The 12,175-nt window shown below is 41.1% G+C and overlaps 1 long non-coding RNA gene across 2 annotated transcripts; it reads left to right on the forward strand.

Annotated features, from left to right (window-relative positions):
- Window positions 1-6,433: 6,433 nt before the first annotated feature.
- LOC125536897 (uncharacterized) lies at window positions 6,434-9,771 on the forward strand. Of its 2 annotated transcripts, none has more exons than XR_007295304.2 (4): window positions 6,434-7,675; window positions 7,812-7,881; window positions 8,752-8,848; window positions 9,540-9,771. It is a non-coding gene; the product is annotated as an uncharacterized LOC125536897 (long non-coding RNA). The 2 variants fall into 2 exon arrangements; XR_007295302.2 differs by having other exon boundaries at window positions 8,810-8,848.
- Window positions 9,772-12,175: the final 2,404 nt, after the last annotated feature.

Below are 12,175 nucleotides of genomic sequence, written 5' to 3' on the forward strand. Positions count from 1 at the left end.
ATCCACCCAGATGTGTGTTTAAGTTGCCACCTTAAGTAAACCATTAATTAACAATCTCACATCTGTCATGGATACTCTCAAAACCCAATCCACGTCTACGAGCATAGCATGGCACTTATAAGCATAACGTAATAGTAACTCCCAAGGTTTGAATGCAGGGCAATAGGTTCCTACCTCATCAACTACTTCCCAATACCCACAATTTAATTAGATCCTAATCATGCAATGTTTGAGGTTTGATCTAATGCAATAAAAACTGGGTATGAAAGAGGTATGATCAAAGTGTGAACTTGCCTGCAATGTTGATGAAGATGATTCACACTCAAAACTCTTGATAGTTCTACTCGTCACACTTCGGTCAATCTATCGTAATCAAGCAATAGTAACCACACATAAGCAATCACTCAAAAGACCAGAAAGATCGAAGAAGACGATTCAGAAAACATCAAACCAAGCAAATAACTCTTGCTACATAAAACAATTTCTAACAGTACCAAAATTGTGTGAATTTGGCCTTATCAGAAAGTTCGGGTCAAGAGCTTCGATTTGCAAAAAGAATCAACTCAAACGGAGCTACGAAACTCAAGTTATGATTAAACAAAGTTTGAATTCAAATATGATCTAATTCAAATTTTAAACTTTTCAAAAACATATTTGAGTTGGATTAATGGATAGAGGAGATCGTAATGAAGACGTGAGCGTTGGTTTCGTTGGATTTGGACAAACAGTGTAAAAATTATGACCGTTTGAAGAATAGGGACTATTCGATAAGAAAAACTAATTGCAACCGGGTCCCTGGCTACGTGGCAGAATCTTACTGGCTGTAACCGTTCGCTTTAGAAGTTTACCGAACGAACGTTCGTCAATTAAAGAAAAATGATTCGAAGAAAAAAAATAGACGATCTAATCCTAGCCCTAGATCTACGATCGGACGGACGAGGAGAGACGGGGCGTTACCGCGGCTGTTGGGCTCGACGTCGCCGGAGAAGACGGCGGCAGCGGCGTCGGCTTCGAGCGGGGCGGTGGCTCCGGTGGCTCTCCGGCTCGGGCGAATCCATGGGGAGGCGCAGCGCGACGAGGGGACTCCGGTGGTGGTGGTGGTGGCGGCGTTGGGCGTAGGCGGCGGTGGAGTGCGGGGCAATGGTGGCAGGGGTCGAGGGGAGGCGAGGGCGGCTGTGGTTCGATGCGAAAACGGGGCCGGGGTCGAGGGTTTATATAGGGGGGGGTCGCCTTGGGCGAGGGGCAAGGCGAGGGGGCGTCTGGGTTGAGCACGGCGTCAGCCGGCGGAGCGTGCGCGTGCGGGACTCCGGCGAGAGGTTGGGGACGAACCCGACAGGTGGGTCCCACCTGTCGGTGGCTGAGTGAGGCGGCGGCCGATCGCAGGCGCGAGCGGGCGAGCAAAGCGGAGCGGCTTCGGGCGCGGCTGGGCTGTGGGCCGTGGCCTGGCCTGGGAGCTGGGCCGGCCCAGTCGATGGGAGAAAAGGAGTTTAAAAAAAACATTTCCGAGACAAATAAAATTATTAAAACGAAATAAATAAAATATTATATAGGCATATAATATATCAAAAAATTTAGAAAAAGATTTTCTACGACGTGAACATTTTTCTAGCATTAAATAAAATACACACAAATTCTAATAATTCAAAGAGTGCTACTGGTCTATTAAAATCCAACAAAAAATCATTTTAAAAAATACCAAAATGATTTCAAATTAATTTTTTCTCCAATTTTCTAATGTAGGGAATCATGTTACCCTAATTTCCATATATTTTATTTTTGGAGAAAAATAATTTGAATAAAACTCAAATAACTCCAAATTGAAAATAAATTCAAAAGAACTTTGAATTTAATTCTTTGAAACTCCCAACTAATATTTCATATAATTTGAAGAAGTCATTTATCTTCTCTCATGAAAATCATTGAGTTGCATGAAGTTTATGAATTGAAATATTTCCAAATGAAATTCAATTATTTTCAAATGCCCTTTCATTTAATTTAAATGGAAGAATTCATATCATCTTCGCTCAAGGGTTTTGTATTTGAAAAGAATTTGAATTCATGGAGATCAGAAAGCAAATATGAAAGTTTGGAAAAGTCCTTTTATTCCCTCTCATTTATCTTTCAAAAAGTTTCAAATTTCACTCAATTTCACACAATCAATCAAACAATCAATCAAATCTATCTATTTATTATAACATTCCAAAATTTAGAATTTTGGCATGTTATAGCAAAACTGCTTGGGGAGATTGTTCCTTGGTATGTGGCTCCTCCATTAGTCCAATTAGTTTTTGTTCTAGTGCCTTATTCTTTGCAAATTTGTGCTGCATAGGTGACCATGTTCTTGAGCTTTCATGTCAAATTTATATGGTTCCAAGTAGTTCTAATGCTTGATATAGGCTCTAGGCACTTGTAGGAGTAGTTGCTATCAGTTTTATTGAAGTTGGTTCACTTTTGTTTGAAGTTACTAAAAATTTCAGAATTTTTTAGAGAAAAACAATATGCTTAGGAAGATGTTCCAAGGTGGTTCTTCTAAGAAGCAAGGACCCAGGATTGCTATGCGCGATGCTGATGAGGATCCACCAAGAGACGCTCCAGTACGGCCTTGCGAATGGCCGTCGGAAAATTTTATGGACCGTGTGGGAATTAAAGAAGAATTCAAAGCATATTTGCGCAATCCCGATCTTGAGGATTTTGAGGCTAACAAATGCCCCCAGTATCATGATCTCACAAATTCATTTGTGAGGAGGTTTGAGTATTCATCTTCGCGTAATTCTCCTTCAGTCATGTTTGATCTCTATGACAAATCTTATACCATGGACTTAGAGGATTTCACTTCTGCTTGCAAACTTCCATCATGGGGTAGTGTTAGGGATTCCCCTAAATCTGAATTTAGAAACTTTCTTACTAGTATAACTGTGGGGGAATCTAGAGATATAATGCAGGCTACCATAGGGAGCATTCACTTTCCTGGTATACATTATTTTGCTCTCTTCATCGGTAGATGCATAAATGCTAAGGATGAAGCATGTCACATGTGTGTCCCTGATCTTAGCATTCTTAGGAGTGTTGTGTTAGGAGACCAATCTTATCATATGGAAGCCATTGTAGCCCGCTTAGCAATCCTGGGTGATACGGAGGAATTTATCATATAGACATAATGAAGATTTCTTTGGAGGAATTTATGCAACCCGCTTAGCTCATTTTCTTGAGATAGACATTCGTGAGGGTGATACGGAGTTTCCTCCTGCATGTTTAGATTATAACTCTATGGCTTCGCACCAGTTTGTCAAGAGGCCTAAATCACCTCTCTTATATCGTTTAATTTTTGATAAACGACATGTTTTCCGTATTACTCTCCCTGCTCCTGCCTTCTTTGATTCACAGACAAAAAGAAGATATGTTATTACCACAGAGGAGGCAGAAGAGTACGAGAGGAGAGCGGAGGCAGCTCGACTCCACGCTGCAACTCAGCAGGCGATAATCGCTGCATATCAGTATGATCCCAACTATTCTTCGTCGCAGTACAACCCCAGCTACACCTATGGGTATCCGCCAGGATATCCCTGGCAATAGACCAACTTAGGCCAAAAGCCTAAGCTTGGGGGAGTACGTATTTCTCACCGACATTACATTTATGCTCACACACACTCATTACTAGATGTCGGTGCTCATACTCTTTCACTGTAATATCCATGCTAGTTTGTTTTCTTTTTCCTGCTTTCTTCTTGTGTGTTTGTTAAACCTTAAGAAAAACCAAAAAAATTAGTAGTAGTTTGTTTTTCTGCTGTAGTAGTAATAATTAAAAAGAAAACCGAAAATATTTCCCGTTCTTCTTTTGCTTGTTGGCAGCTTTCCCGTGTAAATAGTTTTATTTCTTTTCTTTTCTTTGGGGGTCAGTAGGAGAAGACCATAATTAAATTGTTGAAGTGGCTCTTATATGCATTATTGTTGATTTAACCAAGAGCCCATATTGCCTTGTCTTCTCCTGTTTATTGAATGCTCGTAGATTCCAACTTAGTCCAATGCACGTACACTCTTATTATTATTCACACCGTTCGGTCGTGCAAGTGAAAGGCAATTATGATAATATATGATGGACTGACTGAGATGAGAAACGCTGGTATGAACTCGACCTCTTTTGTTTTTGTAAATATGATGAGCCCCTCGTTCTTGATTCAGCTTATTATGAATAAACATGTTTGCAATGGCAATTAGAGATCGTAGTTGCTTGTGCCATGCCTGATTAGCTATGAGTTATAATGGTTTACCTTTTGTGCCAACATGCTATTGATATGATTATGATGTGGTATGATGGGGTGGTACCCTCCTTTGATTGATTTAAGTGACTTGACTTGGCACATGTTCACACATGTAGTTGAAACAAATCAACATAGCCTTCACGATATTTATGTTCATGGTGGATTATATCCTACTCATGCTTGCAACCAATGTTTATTAATTTTAATGCTTGTACATGGCTGTTGTCGCTCTCTAGTTGGTCGATTCCCAGTCTTTTGCTATCCTTCACCTGTACTAAGCGGGAATACTGCTTGTGGATCCAATCCCTTAAACCCCAAAGTCATTCTAGATGAGTCCACTATACCTTCCTATATGCGGTATCTACCTGCCGTTCCAAGTAAATTTGTATGTGCCAAACTCTAAACCTTCAAATAAACATTCTGTTTTGTATGCTTGAATAGCTCATGTATCAACCAAGGATGGCATTATCTTCCGTGTTAGGCGGGTTATTCTCAAGAGGAGTGGACTCCGCTCCTCACTCATGAGAAAATGGCTGGTCACCGGGATGCCCAGTCCCATGATTTATGCAAACTAAATCAAAATTAATTGCAAACAAAACTCCCCTGGGACCTGATGTATGTTGGAGACACTTATTGTTTCGAGTAAGTCATGGATTGATGCTTGTTGGTGGAGGGGGAGTATAAACTTTACCATTCTGTTTGGGAACCGCCTATAATGTGCTTAGCATGGAAGATATCGCCATCTCTTAGTTGTTACATTGACAATGAAAGTATATCGCTCAAAATACAATTTACCTCTATTTCAAAACCGAGCTCTAGGACCTCTACAAATCCTTGCTTCCCTCTGCGAAGGGCCTATCCATTTACTTTTATGTTGAGTCATCACCCTCTTATTAGAAAGCACTAGCAGGAGAGCACAATTGTCATTTGCATTCATCACTATTAATTTATATTGGGTGTGACTATGATTGGATATCTTTTACCATGAATTACAATGTCTAGTCAGTCCTTGATCTTTAAAGGTGCTCTGCATTTATGTTTTACGGTCTCAGAAAGGGCTAGTGAGATACCATCTTGTTATATCATATTATGATTGTTTTGAGAAAGTGTTGTCATCCGAGATTTATTATTATGGCTTGCTAGTTGATTATGCTATTGATATGAATAATTATGAGACCTGACAATTATTGCAAATGTGGTTAGTTATGATCTCTGCTGAAAACTTGAATACTGGCTTGACATAGTTACAACAACAAGAGCAAACAGAGTTTGTAAACGTTTTTTTTCTTTCTTTCAGTTTGTCAACTGAATTGCTTGAGGACAAGCTAGGGTTTAAGCTTGGGGCAGTTGATACGTCTCCGTCGTATCTACTTTTCCAAACACTTTTGCCCTTATTTTGGACTCTAACTTGTATGATTTGAATGGAACTAACCCGGAGTGACGCTGTTTTCAGCAGAATTGCCGTGGTGTTGTTTTATGTGCAGAAAACAAATATTTTCGGAATGACCTGAAACTCCACGGAACATCTTAAAAAAAATAATAAAAAATCCTCGCCAAAGATGAAGACCAGGGGGCCCACACCCTGTCCACGAGGGTGGGGGACGCCCCTCCCCCCTCTAGGGCGTGCCCCTCTACCTCGTGGACCCCCTGGATGCCCTCCGACGCCGACTCCAACTCTATATATTTGCTTTCGGAGAGAAAAAAATCAGGGAGAAGAAATCATCGCGTTTTACGATACGGAGCCGCCGCCAAGCCCTAAAACCTCTCGGGAGGGCTGATCTGGAGTCCGTTCGGGGCTCCGGACACTACACCACAACACTTAATTAAGGGCAGTTAACTGCCGGGAGAACTATCTTATTAAGGGCAAATAATCTGCCAGGAATTACCTTACTGCCAGCACAAGTAAATATGGGCAGATAAACTGCCGGGAGAAGATAAGTTACCGGGGCACACGAACTGCCGTGGATGGTTGGCGACACGTTTTCTGTCGGGAGAACTGAGTTACGGCCCACCAACTGCCTGGATGTGGTGCAAGCCAGAAAGTGAAATCTTTTGGGCCTAAACGCGCGAGAGAGAGCCCGAGCGCGCGCTAGATGGAAAATATTCGCGGGCCGATCATTCCAAAATTCCTTCTACTACCCGTCTCAGCCCCTATGTCTCACAAAAGAAAAAAAACTCGTACCCCTAAAAAAACTCGTCTCAGCCCTTTTCCAAATTGTTCCCCAAATCGAACATCACCACGATCTCCACCGCCGCCGCCGCCAACCACCCATCGGAGCGTTGGCTTCATCCCCACCACCGTCGCACCCTAGCACCCTCCTCAGCCGCCGCATAGCAACCTCCTTATCCGCCGGCGAGCAACCTTTGTCGCTTCCTCCTCGACCTCCGCCGCACCGAGCGCCGACTTCCTTCCCCGGCCAACCAACGTCGCCGCTCCCAAACACCCTCCGCCGCACCCGCAGCGCTGCCTCCCGGTGCTTTCTCTCTGGGTAGCACCGCGGCCTAGCACCCCGGCCATCGTCGACTTGCTCACTTCGTCAAGCAGCGCCGCCTCCTGCAGGAGCTCCCCAGCCAGCAGCACCTCCTCCTCCACGAGCCTCCTCTACGAACTAGTCCTGCACCAAATTGGTTCATTCATGCTTGAAGTGAATACATGAGGAGCTGATGTTTACTTGTATCTCTTGGGAGTCTATCTGTACCTTTACTTGTTGGAGTCTTGGGGAGCACTCAGTGGTGTGGTTTATCTTTTGCTTATGGGTCTGCAACAACTGGTATTCCTAGATTTTTATTTCTTAAATTAATAAAAAAAAGCAGCGCTGGATTCAGCCAGTTCCATGATTTTTTTGTACTTTCGTCTGTTCTAATTTTCTCCAGTAGTTAGGTCTATGTCAAAATGTGTCATTTTAGCTTGGATGATAGAATATATAACGTGCAAAATTATAGTCACGCTGTTCTACCTTTCTCCTGTAGTTTAGTTACTTTTTTTTGGAATCTACAGGTGCAATAATTTTGCTCTACAATAAGACTGTCATTTTCTTGATGATAATTAGAACATTTTGGATGCTCGTTGTTTATTTTTTGCATCCAAGTTTGGTAGTAGTGTTAGAGTGTGTGGCGTAGTTTCTGATGTTTTGAGGGTACCCCTAAAGGGGGACTAACCTGAGACATGTGGTTGTGTTCTATTAGTTTTCAGTAATGGAAATTGGGAGCTATCCTCCTAAGTAGAAAAAATGGAAAAATGGGTCATGAGTCTAGCGGAGTACCATGCTCTTTTGTTCTATATGTAATCCTTACAAAAAGTTCTCTAATTTTCACTTGGTGCTTTCACTGAAATAAACTTTTTGGATTGTTTGTTCTGTGAGCAGCGTGCATCTTCTTTTTCCTCTCCACCAAGAAGTGTCAACTACGCCATACAAGTATGTGCGATGAATATATTTCACTTCAATTATCGCATGGCCTTACAAGCCACATAAGCTTATGTTCTTATGATTATATATTTACCAATTACTATTATGGTTGATTTCTTATAAGTGTTTGCTTCTATGTATGAAGCTTGGAGTGAATCCTAAGTTCATCGTAGAACCAGCAACATGAGTACACGACCGCAAGCAAAACTGAGGAGGTAATACTCTTGGTAGTTAAGTCTTGGATTAAGTATTTTGCTGTTGGATACATGCTTGCTGCTATTTAAGAACATTGAAACTATTTAGCATTTCATTTCTTATATGCTTCATGCAAATGAAACTGTCATAAATATACACACTAAAATTTTTCTTGGCATGTATATGCATGTCCTGAATGTGCTTTGCCTTTTTATGCATACAATTACTGGAAACTTCTACATGTACTAGAACTGAGCTTTTGCATTACTGTGTATTCTGAAGCTTTTTCTTTTGTTATTGGGCAGTACATGAAACATAGTGGTTGGTCTGCCTGCCATAGAACCATTTATGAAGAGCATAGGTGCTGCTTAGTCCAGTATTTCTTTTCATGTGTAAAAAGTGGTTGATCTAGCAATACACTGTTTAGTATTTTGTACATGGCAGGAAACTTGTTGTAGATACATACTGAAAGTTGAAAATTATGCTAGTACAAATAGGTGCTCTGGTCGTATATATGGCTACTTGCTTTGGAATAGTTATTTCTTGATATGATCTGATCCAATCTCATGTATATTATATTTATTTCTAGAAAAAACTTTATGAACCAAGTTCACTACAACTCAAAGTCATGTGCATGGAAGGGAATTGAGATATTTGCTCATTCCGTACTAGTCAAAACATATGTGTAGATATACTACTCATTCTGGTTTGTGCTGCTACTTAATCAAGGTCTTCTTTTATGAGCTCTTGTTGTAAGATTGAAGGTTCAAGATACTACACTTCCGTACAGATCTTAACATTATTTGAAAAATAAACATTTAATGTGTAGTAGAGTTGTATCTAGTAAACTTTGGAATTTCTTGTTTAATTTTCTATATCTTTCATCGTAGTGGTTACAGGTTGGTCTTTACTTGCAATCTAATTTGCATGTTGGTTGCTGTTCTTCAGGAATCACGGTACTAATCTGTGACTAGATTGGTAAAAGAGGTATTTTGCACAATTCTTTTATATCCTACATGTCTCTTTTCTCTCTATATAAAGTAGCATTATTTGAAAATATCCTTGTGTTTCCTCTCAGAAGCTCACACCTGAATATCATTATATATGCTTGTGAAAAGGTTCTGTATGTTCTTTTGAGTTAAACCTAACTCTAAACATTTTAGTTTCGATACTAGTGTTAGTCAATGCTGGAATGAAGTTTGAGTTTTCTTTGATGTACTACTTGCCTTTGTGTGCTTATACAAAAAGATAAGATCCTATGATACCTATGATGTAAACATGTTGTTCCTATTTTGTCTTATGTACAGACACAATTCGATGATTCTTCACTTTTAGGAAAGTAAACTTAATATCGGTGGTAATCACACCATGCCATGTGGGTTTAATTATCTTTCCAGACCTGAAACTGTTGTCATGCTTTCCAGGAAGGGCAACTAGATGTGCTTAATTCATGTGCCCAGTCTTGAAACTGTTGTCATTTGTTTGTTTCTTATTAAATCAAATATTCATTTGATGCCTTAAAGGGAAATTCATTGAGAAATTCTCTTGATTATGTAGGTGTTTTTCTTATAATAAATAGGGGTGGTGAACACTGTACATTCTTTGACTATCGTAATAAATGTAATGGAGATTATGTTTTCTAATGTGTGTACTTGTCATTTGGTCACTTCCTGTCCAGGTTGAAAATGTTTCTGCAAGACTGGTTAAGACAACTTGCTGTAACCATATGCGTTGAGCTCACACAGAAGACCTTACAAGCTTTACTCTTTGTGTTTGTTACATTTTGTATTGCTCGAATGTCTAGAAATTGCAGATGCTAAATTATGAGGAAATCTTCATGTGTAATCAATTAATTGCATACATTGTAAAATGTTTGATGACCAGACTTTTTAATATATATGTGAAGTGCATCTGTAGAATCCTCTTGTTTTATTTGAATGGATGCACCATCTTCTGAATCATCAGTGTGTATGTAAATGTGAAATGGATGCAATACTAGAGTATAATAGCCATATTAATTGGGATACATGGCACCACCGGCACATCATCTGCCGGGGAAACTGTTGATTGCTGGTAGAAAACATCTGTCGGGAGAATAGGAACTGCCAGGAGAATTCTGAACATGGTGGCATAGAAACTGCCGGCACATCCCCATCTGCCGGGAATTACAATCCCCGGCAGCCGTTCTCGTGGCAGTTCTATCTGCTGGGAGAAAATCATTCCCGGCAGGTTGACTGCCCTTGTAAGTGAGTTGTCCCGGCAGTTTTTCTGTCCTTACATCCTTGTTGTGGTGTAGTGGGAGAGGAGGATTCGTCGCCGTCGTCATCATCAACCATCCTCCATCACCAATTTCATGATGCTCACCGCCGTGCGTGAGTAATTCCATCGTAGGCTTGCTGGACGGTGATGGGTTGGATGAGATTTATCATGTAATCGAGTTAGTTTTGTTAGGGTTTGATCCCTAGTATCCGTTATGTTCTGAGATTGATGTTGCTATGACTTTGCTATGCTTAATGCTTGTCACTAGGGCCCGAGTGCCATGATTTCAGATCTGAACCTATTATGTTTTCATGAATATATGTGAGTTCTTGATCCTATCTTGCAAGTCTATAGTCACCTACTATGTGTTATGAGCCGGCAACCCCGAAGTGACAATAATCGGGACCACTCCCGGTGATGACCATAGTTTGAGGAGTTCATGTATTCACTATGTGCTAATGCTTTGTTCCAGTTCCCTATTAAAAGGAGGCCTTAATATCCCTTAGTTTCTAATAGGACCCCGCTGCCACGGGAGGGTAGGACAATAGATGGCATGCAAGTGCTTTTCCATAAGCACGTATGACTATATACGGAATACATGGCTACATTACATTGATGAATTGGAGCTAGTTCTGTGTCACCCTATGTTATGACTGTTACATGATGAACCGCATCCGGCATAATTATCCATCACTGATCCGGTGCCTACAAGTTTTCCATATACTGGTTCTCGCTTATTTACTTTCCCGCTACTACTGTTACAATCACTACAAAATACCAAAAACATTACTTTTGCTGTCTTTACTTTTGTTGCCGCTACCACCACTATCATATTACTTTGCTACTAAACACTTTGCTACAGATACTAAGTTTCCAGGTGTGGTTGAATTGACAACTCAGCTACTAATACTTGATAATATTCTTTGGCTCCCCTTGTGTCGAATCAATAAATTTGGATTGAATACTCTATCCTCGAAAGCTGTTGCGATCTCCTATACTTGTGGGTTATCAGTAATCCTCGTAAATAACCTAGCAGGTAGGCACCTTGCCGAACATTCACCCACCTCTTCTGAACACAAGATTGGCAACACCATGCCAAGATGATGCCAACCGAGATACCATCAAGACCCAAAGGATGGTGAAACCTTCGGTATTACCCCAAGATGGTGCAACCTTAGCCTACGATGACCAGGGCATAGGAAATGCAAGATCATGATATACATCGCTAATAGAGCAACCATGTCCTTATCATTGATGCATCGGCAACCATCGGTGGATGAGAACCTCACCATTTGGTCCGCCTCACTATAGTGAGCAGGAAAACGGTTCTCTTCATCCCCCGCTCTTGGTGTCGATGTTGTCATCAACATAACCGACATGTTGGACCTCTACTATGCCTTGTTAATGTCCTTGCATAAAGGTATACCTACCTGGTACCATCAACGCCTTAGAAGACAAAAATGGATCGTCATGATTAAGAAGACAATAGAAGACCAAGTCAATGCCAGTTACGAGGAGCCACCTTCACCCCATCACTTCAACAGGCGAGAAGTTGATGAAGATTCTTCAGGGCCAACCTGGATCGTTTCATCAAAAAACTACAAGAGACGTAGCGACACCTGAGGAAAACCCAGAAGAGTGCATGAGGCACGGAGCAAAGCACGACTACTAAATCCGAGAACCCCTTGGGTAGGATGAGTCGTGTACCCCCTGTGCGCAGTAAAGTCCGTATGTTGGTTCGAATAGAACCATGATTGTATGTTGCTTGCTTTTATTTGTTTGTGTTTTGATATCAGTCGCCCTTTTGCCCTAGGCAACAAGTACGCAACTTATATCACCTGCCTTATTTTGTTGTTTGTGTTTAGCCCTTTTTGGCACTTGTTTGTTTGCACCTGCACTATAGAACCCCCTTAGGCATCCCCATCTATGCCACTTTTCTCTCTCATCTCTCTCATCAACTGAAGACCGGCAAGACAAGATACACCAAGGATTCTACTTCGGCAACCAATTAGCACTGAAGACTTTTGCTATGGCCTCCTAGACCAAGTGCAGCCC

Source organism: Triticum urartu, chromosome 2A (genome assembly GCF_056163025.1).
Source record: "Triticum urartu cultivar PI428250 chromosome 2A, HENAU_Tu73, whole genome shotgun sequence".
In the NCBI taxonomy this organism is placed as follows: Eukaryota; Viridiplantae; Streptophyta; class Magnoliopsida; order Poales; family Poaceae; genus Triticum; species Triticum urartu.